Genomic DNA, 12,113 nt, shown 5'->3' on the forward strand with positions numbered 1-12,113 from the left:
GTCTCAAAACAAAACCCCTTTTATAATCATTACAACCAAGTTCTGTCTCTTCTCTACCACTGACTAGTGGTTGGGAGCATGGGAGGGCCATGTGCCCAAGACTAGAACAGTTCCACTCGGTATCTCAATTTTTAAGTCATGCAATTTACTGAGGATGAGTATACCAATAAGGCTATTAAATGCATCGCTGGAAATTTCTGCAGCAGTGCAATACTGATTTCAGTGTGTATCAATGTAGTCTAATAGTGGATTGAGAATAACTATTAAACTGCAGTATCGCACAAGGAACCCAGATATACTGCTGGAGAAATTCAGAAAAATCTAGCCCCTTGGAAACCACTATTCACTTCAATGGAGCATTAAACCTGAGCTAAGTACACTGCCAACATTTAACTCATAATAAATTATAATAATTATAAGACTAGGAGAGGGAAAACTGACATAGCAGGGGATCTTGTGGTTTAGACTGCCTGTGGGAGTCAAATCATTAATTGCTAATGCTACCGGAATATCTAGGGACTTCTAGTAATTTGTTAGGTTGTTATTATTTATAAAACATTGACTGTGTATTCAGCATTGTACAATGCACACATAAAGACTGTCCCAGCCCTAAAGAGTCTGAAGCAGGGGTCGGCAACCTTTCAGAAGTGGTGTGCCGAGTCTTCATTTATTCACTCTAATTTAAGGTTTCGCGTGCCAGTAATACATTTTAACGCTTTTAGAAGGTCTCTTTCTATAAGTCTATAATAAATAACTAAGCTATTGTTGTATGTAAAGTAAATAAGGTTTTTAAAATGTTTAATAAGCTTCATTTAAAATTAAACTAAAATGCAGAGCCCCCCGAACTGGTGGCCAGGACCCGGGCAGTGTGAGTGCCACTGAAAATCAGCTTGTGTGCTGCCTTTGGCACTCGTGCCATAGGTTGCCTACCCCTGGTCTAAAGGCTAAAAGGCAGACACATAAAGTAGGATGTACAGGGAAACCCAGTGGAAGACACTGTCACTGTTAATTGTTTTAGATCCCATTTTGCGTGTGTGTGTGTGTGTGTGCGTGCGTGCGTGCGTGCGTGCGTGCGCTCGCGCTCTGCCGGAAAGCAGTCGGCATGCAAGGAAGATGGAAAAATCCTAGTAAAATTTAAAACTCAATTAAAATAAATTGCTAGAGTAGTAGGACTATTGCAAACAGCTGTTTTACATAAACCAATGACTCCTGAAAAACTATAACTACTTCTAAGCAGAAACTAAACCGTTGCTGCCAGGAACATGCAAACACCTAAGCAAGTTAAATAGCATTAGCTGAATGCACAGTTTTTGTTGCTGTTGTTGAAGCTGCATAAGGCCTTCTGTCTAACCTTTGGCTTAGCAATCAATGTTACTGGATTTGTCACCATTAATTAACAGCTATAAAATATGTGTATTTCTTGAAGGATTTCAAACTAATCAACTATCTCTCAGTTTTAAGGTTAACATTTAATTTTAAAGGAACCAGATAAAGAACCATTGATTTACTAATTGATTGATAATGTGGCCATCATTACACAATATCTGGCTTTGAGAGCAAAAATTAAAAGCATGTGTCTATCTGTGTGGTAGATTTTTGATAGCAGCCCAGCTCTGGTCAAATCTCTGCAAGGAGACCAGAACTGTAGTTGCTTTCTGACTGCTCTGAAATTCTGTCCCACTCAACTGCATAAAAGCAAGCTTCTGGGCCTCATTTCAGGCTTCAAAGGGAACCCTGCTATCCCTTATTTTCCCAAGTTTCAAGGGAGGTGGCTACTTCCAATCTGATGACAAACTCTTTATACAAAATGATTAAAGTTTGTTTTAATTATTATAAAAATTAAAGTTTGAAATGTTTCCACGTGTAGATCTTGAACCTATAATTTTGATCTCTACTACAGGCTGCCCTTGACCTGCCACACAGACCTTACAGGGTAGGAAGCAGGGTGCAGGAACACACATGCATGGGAGGTTGCAGGTAAGAAGGCTGGAGCATGGAGAGGGTCAGGAGCAACTGCTAGCGGATGCAGTGCTACCATCACAGTGGAAAGTGCTAGTAGCAGGCCCATTGTTGCACTCAAATGAAAATTAAATACCAGTAGATAAACCATCGGGTTACTAAACGACACCAGCCGTCACCTCTAATTTCCATCTACCAGCAACAAATCCCACATGCTAACAGCAAAGTATTGGTTGGGCAGATGTATCTTGGACCATCGCCAGACTGAAGGCTAAAGTTTGCCAAACTCTGACTTAGGTGGACCATAAGGGAAAGCCAATTATTTTTAATTATCTCAAGGGCCGTTGTCGGAAAAAGTCTGATTTAAGTAGTGAAAGAGCCAAAGATGACTACTAATCAAGAATACAGTATCTGTAGCTCAATTATTAAAAAGAATCCGAGTGTATCTGCAACTTTTGTTTATTTTGTATGTGTGTGTATGTTTAAAACTTCTGTTTATTTTCAGCCCCATGTATCTTTCGGAGTACTTCACTACAGGGAGTGACAATGCTATTTGAAGCCATGTTCTTCCTAGCTAACTAGCCTGTAGCATGTCTGTACAGATCCTCTTTGTGTTGTATTTTATCCTGTCAGATTTTTAAATGTATCTGATGTCAAAATGAAGACAGCTTTTCTCAGGCAGGTTCCCCACCCCCTCCCACCTCCCTCTGTTTCTTCAAGCAATTAAAAAAAAATAATAATGCACCTAGCTGGCTCAAGGGATTGGTAATAGAAAACAGAGCCTGTCACCACTTCAAATCTAATCCAGCCCAAATCAAATCTAATCCAGCCCTGGCCAGTATTGGCTGAAAGTTATTACCATGTGATAATTATGTGATGACCTATGTGAAGTGTCATTAGTCCAGTTCCCAATAGACATATGTCCATGTAACAAAAAACACCTTCACAGTTGCCACTAATTGGAAACAAGCTGGCAAATTCAGTTGAGAAGACAAGGTGACTTTCTCACCCCATGGATGGTACAGTAACGTGCTGCCAAAATACTAACAAGCTGCTCCCTCAGAACTATTCCATGTTAGTCGGCAGGACACCCTCTCTTGTCATGGGCTGAACAGGCAGCTGGGGAATGGGTCACCTTTGGTTTTTCAGGTGAGCAGGTCACCTCTGACTGCTGCCAGCATCCCCTAGTTGGTATGAGAGGTCAGGTAGGGAAGCTTTTATCAGGCAGGTTTTTGGGGTGGGAGTGAGTCACCCCTGACTGATGAAAAGGGAAGGGAGAGAAACAAACTTCCAGCCTCTCTCCCAATACTGGCTCTTCAGTCTCCAGACTGGGGCTAGACAGGCTGGAAGGCATGTCTATACCCAACCTTCTGCTACAACAGTAGAGCCCAGATGGCTGATTGCTTTCCACCCTACTGATGGGTTTACTTTGGTTTCTGTTTTCCCAGGCTACCTTCACAGGGCAAAGGGCTAGAGATTTATTTTTTTCTAAAATGAAAGCTGAGACTCTCCTCCACAAGGTCCAGTGACTGGGCCTGCTAAGAGTCCACTCTAGTCCGCTTTAGTTCATCAGTGAGGGTGGTATTTCCAGGATATGGCTGCAGCACCATAATGGAAGAGTTTAGGGAAATTTGCATTGTTTCTGCCTCTCTTGCAGCTGTTACACAGAAAGAGGTCCATATTTATAGGTGAGTCTAAAGGGGGTCTAAGCTGGTTACCTTACATTTGCTTACATCCATATAGACTCCTTAGTCTCACATCTAAATACCAATGTGTAACACATACACCCCCATTACCTCTGAATTTGGACCACTAAGGCTATGTCTACATTACCACCTATGTCAGCAAAACTTATGTCTAGGGACCTACCAACTTCACAGCCATGAAAAACGTGACACAGACCATGAAACAAGTCCTTCCCCATGAAATCCAATCTCCCCTTGTTCCTACGAGCACCTGAGCAAAGGGGGCTCCTAGCTCCTGCTCGGCTGGGAAGGGACAGGACTTGTCCATCCCCTGCACAACTGCTCGTGGTGGAGGAGACCAGACCCACCTCTGAGTGCCTCCTCCTGCTGCAAGATGCTCTGGTACTGTGCAGCAACCCCAAAGGTTCCTGCAGCTGGAGGAGGCTTGTAGACGTGGGTACGATCTTCCCTTGTTCCTAGGAGCACCCCAGCAAAGCGGGCTCCCAGCTGCTAGTCCGGGCAGGGCTGGGGCAGGACAGGACTTGCTCTTTCCCTGCAGGGCTGCTCTTGGGTATCTCTCCTGGCTGCAGATAGCTCCGCATCACCTCATCCCCACTCTGTCCAGCTCTGAAGGCAGCACAGAAGTGGGTCAGGACTGCCACAGTTACAACACGGTGAAATTTCAGATTTAAACGTGAAAACATGAAATTTACCAGTTTTCAAATCCTATGGCCATGAAATTGACCATAATGGACTGTGAATTTGGTAGAGCCCTATTAATGTCACTCAGGGATATGGACATTCCACCTGCCCGAGTGACATAAGTTACACCAACATAAGCACTAGCTTCTCCCACCGACATAGCTTATGCTGCTCACCGGTGTGGGTTTTTTATACCGATGGGAGAGCTCTCTCCTGTCGGCATAGCGTGTCTTCACCAGACATGCTGCAGTGGTGCAGCTGTAACAGTAGAGCTGTGCCGCTGCAGTGCTGTACGTATAGACATGGCCTAAGTCTTACTGCATGCAAGGCTGTCTATGTATGAGACAAGGTGGGCGAGGTAATAGCTTTTATTGTACTATCTTCTGTTGGTGAAAGAGACAATTCTACAAGCTCCACAGAAGTCTTCTTCACATCTGGGAAAGGTAATCAGAGTGCCACAGCTAAACACAAGGTGACTGGGCAACAAAATGGCAGATGAAATTCAATGCTGATAAATGCAAAGTAATGCACATTGGAAAACATAATCCCAACTATCCATATAAAATGATGGGGTCTAAATTAGCTGTTCCCACTCAAGAAAGAGATCTTGGAGTCATTGTGGATAGTTCTCTGAACACATCCACTCAATGTGCAGCGGCAGTCAGAAAAGTGAACAGAATGTTGGGAATCATTAAGAAAGGGATTGATAATAAAACCAAAAGTATATTGCCTCTATATAAAGCCATGGTACACCCACATCTGAAATAGTGCATGCATATGTGGTCGCCCCATCTCAAAAATATATATATATATTTGAATTGGAAAAGATTCAGAAAAGGGCAACAAAAATGTTTAGGGTTATGGAACAGCTTCCATATGAGGAGAGATTAATAAGACTGGGACTTTTCAGCTTGGAAAAAAGATGACCTAGGGGGAAGATGATAGAGGTCTATCAAGTCATATCTGGTGTGAAGAAAGTAAATAAGGAAGTGTTATTTACTCCTTCTCATAACACAAGAACTAGGGGGTCACCAAATGAAATTAATAGGCAGGAGGTTTAAAACAAGCAAAAGGAAGTATTTCTTCATACAACGCATACTCAACCTGTGGAACTCCTTGCCAGAGGATGTTGTGAAGCCCAAGACTATAGCAGGGTTCAAAAAGAACTAGATAAATTAATGGTTCATCAATGGCTCTTAGCCAGGATGGGCAGGGATGGTGTCCCTAGCCACTGTTTGCCAGAAGCTGGTAATGGGCAACAGGGGATGGATCATTTGATGATTACCTGTTCTGTTCATTCCCTCTGAAGCACCTGGCATTGGCCACTGTCGGCAGATGGGATACTGAGCTAAATGGACCTTTGACTGATCCAGTATGGCCGTTCTTATGTTCCAACAGATTGTGAAGCACAAGCAGTTAACACATGGTGCAAGAAATCATTCAAAATGAAGTGGTCAATTAACACCTCAGCAGTCCTAGGACAAAGGAGAGCTTGTGGGTTACAGAATGTAAAAATAAGACATACAACCAGTGACTCTATTGAGTCCATGATTTTGGGTGTCTAGCAGAGTTCTGAAATTAAGCTGCTAGGCTCATCTTTCAAAGATGTTGCACAGGTTTCCTTTGAGGATGAGGACTGAGAGGTCAGACATGGAGTAATTTTTTTGTGGAAAGTGTTTGCCTATGGGTGATGTGGTGTTTTGTCTTTTATCATTTTTCTGTGTGACTTTTCGTTTGAGATGGCAGTGATTATCTGGTTTCACCCACATAGTTGTTGTTGAGGCATTTGATGCACTGGATAAGGTACACCACATATGTAGGACCCCTGAATCTTGAAAATTATGTTGAGTGGGGTATTGATCATCATAGTAGTGGATTGGTATATTGATTAATTTCTTAGACTGCAGTGATCATTAAGGGTTCAGTCTCCTGAGTGCTACAACATCAGGAAAATCATTTCCAGTATAATTAGAATCTGAGACCTAAAGAGCACATGAGCACATGAGAAACAATTGCAATTTATCACAAATCCCTTATTAACAAATCCACTAAATAAATACACAATCCCACAAACACTGAAATACAATAGCAGATAGAGAGATAATGCAAAGTGTTTAGCCCTATTACTCACATCACTCACATCTCTTTCTAGGGAACCCCAGAGTGCCAGCCATTATCTTCCTCATCATCATCATCAACTTTATCGTGTCCATTATCACCAGTGGTTGTCATCCTGGCATCTTCTAAGGCACACAAGCCAAGATACAAGTTTTACAATGTTTTATGCTGACATCCACTGAGGTTCATACATATTTATGAAGGTTTCAACTCCTTTTCCTTATCTATACTTTCACACCCCACTAAATTTTGGGTGTCTTGTTTTAAATGTGCTAACTTGTTATTCCCCTTATACTCATTAACATTTACATCACTCAGTCACCATAGGAACTTGTAGTTAGCACACTGCTGACACCCTATATCTCCAAAAATCCCCCAAATATTTTAACCAGCTTTAACTGATACATTGCAATATATATTCCTTGAATATCAGCAGTTAACACATCTATTACTGTAACTGTTTCATCTTATGACATAGGATCACTCATTGGTTAGCTATTCATGTCAGCCTATTTTTAGGCCTGAGGCATTCATAGAATCATAGAATCATAGAATTCAAGATCAGAAGGGACCATTATGATCATCTAGTCTGACCTCCTGCAAGATGCAGGCCACATAAGCCGATCCACCCACTCCTTAGCAAGTGAACCCTGCCCCATGCTTCGGAGGAAGGCGAAAAACCTCCAGGGCCATAGCCAATCTTCCCTGGAGGAAAATTCCTTCCCGACCCCAAATATGGCGGTCAGCTGAACCCCGAGCATGCGGGCAAGACTCTCCAGCCAAACCCTCTGGAAAAGGTTACATCATCATACCAGGCACATAATTGACCTATTGACTAAGCCCGTTATCCTATCATACCATCCCCTCCATAAACTTATCTAGCTTAATCTTAAAGTCGTGGAGGTCCTTCGCCCCCACTGTTTCCCTCGGTAGACTGTTCCAGTATTGCACTCCCCTGATGGTTAGAAACCTTCGTCTAATTTCAAGCCTGAATTTCCTGACTGACAGTTTATATCCGTTCGTCCTCGTGTCCACATTAGCACTGAGCTGAAATAATTCTTCTCCTTCCCTGGTATTTATCCCTCTGATATATTTAAAGAGTGTAATCATATCTCCTCTCATCCTTCTTTTGGTTAAGGAAAACAAACCGAGCTCCTCAAGTCTCCTTTCATACGAAAGGCCTTCCATTCCTCGGATCATTCTAGTGGCCCTTCTTTGTACCTGTTCTAGTTTGAATTCATCCTTCTTAAACATGGGAGACCAAAACTGCACACAATACTCCAAATGAGGTCTCACCAGCGCCTTATATAACGGGAGTAGCACCTCCTTATCCCTACTAGAAATACCTCGCCTAATGCAACCCAAGACCGCATTAGCTTTTTTAACGGCCACATCACATTGCCTACTCATAGTCATCTTGCGATCAACCAGGACTCCTAGGTCCTTCTCCTCCTCCGTTACTTCCAACTGGTGCGTCCCCAGCTTATAACTAAAGTTCTTGTTAGACATCCCTAAATGCATAACCTTACACTTCTCACTATTGAATTTCATCCTGTTACTAATACTCCAGTTTACAAGGTCATCCAAATCTCCCTGGAGAATATCCCGATCCTCTTCCGAATTGACAATACCCCCCAACTTGGTGTCATCCGCAAACTTTATCAGCCCACTCCTACTCTTGGTTCCCAGGTCAGCAATAAATAGATTGAATAAAATCGGACCCAAAACCGAGCCTTGAGGAACTCCACTGGTAATCCCTCCAACCGGACAGTTCCCCTTCAATACTACCCTCTGCAGTCTCCTTTAACCAGCTCCTTATCCACCTCTGGATTTTCACTTCGATCTCCATCTTTTCCAATTTAACCAGTAATTCTTCATGCGGTACCGTATCAAACGCCTTACTGAAATCCAGATATATGAGATCCACCGCATTTCCCTTGTCTAAAAAATCTGTTACTCTCTCAAAGAAGGAGATCAAGTTGGTTTGGCACGATCTACCTTTCGTAAATCCATGCTGTAATCTATCCCAGTTGCCATCGGCCTCATGCTCGGAACCATTCTCTCTTTAAGATTTTTCCATGACTTTGCATACTACAGATGTTAGACTAACAGGCCTATAATTCCCGGGTCACTTTTTCCCCTTCTTGAATATAGGAACTACATTAGCTAATCTCCAGTCAGTCGGTACAATCCCGAATTTAGGGATTTATTAAAGATTATCGCTAACGGGCTAGCAATATCCTCGCCAATTCCTTAATATTCTAGGATGAAGATTATCCGGGCCCCCGATTTACTTCCGTTAAGCTGTTCCAGTTTGGCTTCTACCTCAGCTACCGTAATGTCTACCCCCATATCTTCATTCCCATCGGTCCCTCTATCACTATTCCTTAGCCCTTCATTAGCCTCATTAAAGACAGAGGCAAAGTATTCGTTCAGATATTGTGCCATTCCAAGATTATCCCTAATCTCCACTCCATTTAAAGTTTTAAGCGGTCCCACTTCTTCTTTCTTGGTTTTCTTCCTATTTATATGGCTAAAAAACCGTTTGCTATTGGTTTTAATCCCCTTCGCTAGATCCATCTCCACTCGTCGCTTTGCCTTTCTCACAGCTTCCCTGCACCCTCTGACCTCAATAAGGTAGGTTTCCTTGCTGATCCCTCCCATTTTCCACTCCTGGTACGCTTTCTGCTTTTTCTTAATGACCCCTCTAAGACGCTTGCTCATCCAGCTCGGTCTAAAACTGCTACCTACGAGCCGTTTCCCCCTTCTCGGGATACATGCCTCTGACAACTCCTGCAACTTCAACTTGAAGTAACCCCAGGCGTCATCTGCCCTTAGATCCCTAAATATGTTAGCCCAGTCCACTTCCCTAACTAGTCGCCTTAATTTAGTAAAATTAGCCTTTTTGAAATCATACACCCTAGTCTCAGATGCACTATTGATTATCCTCCCATTTATTCGGAAACGAATTAGCTCATGATCACTCGAGCCAAGGTTGTCCCCTACAACAATGTCCTCAACAAGGTCCTCGTTACTCACCAAAATCAAATCTAAAATGGCATCCCCCCTCGTCGGTTCAGCAACCACTTGATGAAGGAATTCATTAGCTATCACGTCTAGGAAAAGCTGAGCCCTATTATTATTACTAGCATTTGTTTCCCAATCTATATCCGGGAAGTTAAAGTCCCCCATGATCAAGCAGTTCCTATTAGTGTTTACCTCCTTAAAAACATTAAAGAGCTCCCTATCCATCTCTAAGCTAGATCCCGGCGGTCTATAGCACACCCCAATCACTATCCTGGATGAGGCTCTGGTAGTTTTCTTCCCCAATGTGACCATTGCCCAAACAGACTCTGTATTGTCCATTGCAGCGCTAGTTATCTCATTACATTTTACCTCATTATTGATATACAGTGCTACTCCCCCACCTTTACCTTTGCATCGGTCTTTCCTAAACAGCACATACCCTTCCATACCTGTACTCCAGTCATGGCTACCGTTCCACCATGTTTCTGTTATTCCTACGATATCCGGTTTCAATTCCCGGACCAGGAGCTCCAGTTCCTCCATTTTGTTACCTAAGCTTCTCGCATTGGTGAACAAACATCCTAATTTTTCCTGTTGGGCTCCTCTCACTCTTTTTACCCAACTCGGTAGGGACACAGTACTTCCAGTATGACTTGTAGATCTAGAATCTGTCCCCCCACTCTTCCTTACACTTAACTGCCCCCCTCTGGCTATATCTGTTATCTTGTTGTCCTCACTCCCAATGTGAAAATTTGGCGTGGAGAGCACTAGGACCTCTCCCGACCGTCTCCCCCCAGTGTCTAGTTTAAAGCTCTTTTAATCAGATGAGCCAGCCTCCCTCCTAGAAGTCTACTTCCTTCCCTACTTAGGTGGAGCCCATCCCTTGAGAACAGTTGTCTGTCCCCAAAAGCCTCCCAGTGCCCATACATCCCAAAGCCCTCCTTGTAACACCACTCCCTCAGCCAACTATTAACCATCACGATCCTCTCACCCCTTTGGCGCCCTTCCCTAGGGACAGGTAGAATCCCACTGAAGATCACCTGAGCCTCAATTTCCTTTAGCGTCTTACCCAACCTGGCATAGTCTCCCTTGATCCTCTCTAGCGAGAATCTAGCCGTGTCATTCGTTCCCACATGAAGGATGATCAACGGGTTCTTACCCGCTCCTCTTAGGATCCTTTCCAACCTCAGGTCCACATCCCGTATTTTAGCACCCGGTAGACAGCACACCCTTCTGTTCTCCGGATCGGCCCTGGTCACAGGCCTGTCCAACCTTCGCAGTATGGAATCCCCAATCACGTAGACCTGCCTTCGCCTGGGGACAGCACGGTCCTCTAACCTATCCCCCGTTCCCCCTGGTCGCAAGCTCCTTCCATTCCTATCATCCCTTGTGGTTCCCCTTAAGCCATCCTGTATCTCCCCTGGGCCCAAACTCGGTGCTACTTCCATCGACTCCTCCCCTTTATCTATGGGACTGGCCGCTCGCCTCTTTTTCTTTGGCCTCTCACTGTCAGTTACCACTTGCTGTACCCCTTCCTCATTCTCCAAACCTTCAAACCTGTTCCTTAGCTCAATTTCCCCCTCACTGGCTCTCCTTTTCCTTGGCCTGCTTCTCACGGTCACATGCTTCCACCGCCCATCTTCCTCCTCTGGTGGTCCCCCTTCCTTGGCCTCAGCCCCTGCTCCCCCCTGTGCCCCTGGGCGTTCCCCCTCAGTTACTGCTTGCCATTCAGTTACTGCTTGCCTGTTTGGTTAAGCTAAATACCTTGCAGACCTGAGGCCTGTAGACCTTTGTGATACAGTATTAATCAAAACTTATTTCATACCATTCAATCTTGAATATACCTTGCAGGGCCTTCCTTTAACAGCAGTCTGTAAAGAAACACTTTTCTTCTCATTGGTTTCCTGCAGTGACCGCTGTGTGAAAATATGTTCAGATCAGGGTGGCCAAGTGCCTGGGTTTTCTTATCTTTACTCTCAACTCTCTCTTATTCTAGGCCCAAATGTACCTCAGCCACACACATACTACGTCTTGCCCTGCTGTTATTATTGTAAATTGCTTAAATCATAAAAGATTCCTCATTAGTCGTTACTTAGTCCTGCCTTGAGTGCAAGGGACTGGACTAGATGACCTTCTGAGGTCCCTTCCAGTCCTACACTTCTATGATTCTATGAAACATTGCAAAAAAATTAAATTTATGATAAAGAATTCAATTGCACTTCATTATAATCTTCCATTAGATTAGTCACTCTGTCTGGGGGACCATATAATATTGTCTTGATACAGATTAGATAAGTATATCCTGAGAAAAATGTAGGCGTTTTATTAATGTTAATGTCTTAGAGCAAGAAGTTCCCACAGTCTCTAGAGTATTAATCCACTTGAACCAGCTAGTAAAAAGCTGTTACATAGAAACCTCCAAATTTTTATAGACATGTTCAGAGAGTGGACTATAAAGGAAATATTTATGAAAGGACATTTTTCATATAGGAAATTTTACGCATATGCTCACTGACCCAAATGAGTTGGATTTAGAGGAGACAGAATTTAAACTATCCATGTACCTCCTACTATAAAAGGGAGGTATGAATCCTTAAATGTAATATACATGATTTTATTCTT

General features: G+C 43.3%; 1 protein-coding gene across 12 annotated transcripts in view; it reads left to right on the forward strand.

Moving 5' to 3' along the window:
- The window catches only part of HTR2A (5-hydroxytryptamine receptor 2A), a 73,411-nt gene that overhangs the window by 45,400 nt on the left and 15,898 nt on the right, over positions 1-12,113 (forward strand). The gene's annotated exons all lie outside the window — the stretch shown is intronic.

Source organism: Mauremys reevesii, linkage group 1 (assembly GCF_016161935.1).
Source record: "Mauremys reevesii isolate NIE-2019 linkage group 1, ASM1616193v1, whole genome shotgun sequence".
Classification (NCBI taxonomy): Eukaryota; Metazoa; Chordata; order Testudines; family Geoemydidae; genus Mauremys; species Mauremys reevesii.